Source organism: Triticum aestivum, chromosome 3B (assembly GCF_018294505.1).
Source record: "Triticum aestivum cultivar Chinese Spring chromosome 3B, IWGSC CS RefSeq v2.1, whole genome shotgun sequence".
Classification (NCBI taxonomy): Eukaryota; Viridiplantae; Streptophyta; class Magnoliopsida; order Poales; family Poaceae; genus Triticum; species Triticum aestivum.
The window spans coordinates 770,340,810-770,342,052 of record NC_057801.1 but is presented as its reverse complement, the minus strand read 5'-3'; positions in this window follow the sequence as shown (position 1 = coordinate 770,342,052).

Below are 1,243 nucleotides of genomic sequence, written 5' to 3'. Positions count from 1 at the left end.
AATCGCTCCATCGGGTTCAGCTAACAGCCATCGATCGATCGCTCGGGTTCAGTAACGCGTAGCCTGCAGTGCAATCGCTCGGGTTCAGTTAGAGCCCAACGCCTAGCTCGGGTTCAGTTAGAGCCAACGCCTCACACGTGTACGAGAGTAATGCGCATCGCTCGGCCCCCGACCTCCCACCGTAACCGGGAACTCCCCGAAATTTTCCTCCCCCTCGCTTCTACCATGGTCGCACGCAAGGAAAGTTCCTCCTTATCAAGCTGAAAAAAAATGTTTCCTCCACCTAAAACTGGGACCCACCGGTTGTATCTTTGCACGGAAGGAAGTGCCTCCTTGTTTTGCGAAAAAAATTATTCATCCCGTTGACAGCTGGGACCCGTCAGATTTGGTGACTGACTTGTGGGCCTGCTAAGCGGACGTGTATGCACGGCTTTGTCAACTTAATCAACAAATGATTCTAGCAGCTAGACCATTGGATGTTAATCCAACAGCCATGCTCCTTCTTCAACCTCTGTTCTTGCTCCTGTCTCCCGTGGGCGGCACTGTGGCTGTGCTGCCGCGCACCAGAACCAGTGAAGTTTCCCACTCCTCTCCATCTGCGACTCCACTGCCCCGTCTTCCCCATCTCTGGGTCGTTCCAGTCTAGGTGCGCTCGGCACGGTGTGGTCAACGTGGTCAACAACCGAGAGTCATCGGAAGATGACTGTATGTAAGAGGCTGATAGTGGGGATGCACCACGTCCATGGACGCATGCATGCAACGGAACGCGGCAAGGTCAACGTGGTCAAGGAACGACTTCCATCGGAAGTATACTATACATGGAGAGTCTCAGTTGGGTCCACGGCCGCAACAAGTAAGTGCCTCCTTATTACGCGGAAAATAATGATTCCTCCAACTGACAGCAGGGACCCACTGGACGGGCCACCGTATTTTGCGGAAAAAACGTTTGCCCCCTGACTGCTGGGACCCACTTGACGGGCCACCGTATTTCATGAAAAAAATGTCCCCCCCCGCTGTCAGCTCGGACCCACCGGAAGTGCCTCCTTATTACGCACAAAAAAATGAATACTCCCCCTGCTAGCTGGGACCCACCTTGGTGGGAGGTGACTTGTGGTCCTACTAAGTTGACGGGGACGAAGGGCTTTGTCAACTTAGTCAATATGAACGATTCTAGCTCCAGTGACTGTATGATGTCCATCCAACGGCCGTAATACTTCTTCAACCTCTGGTCTTCTTGCTCCAG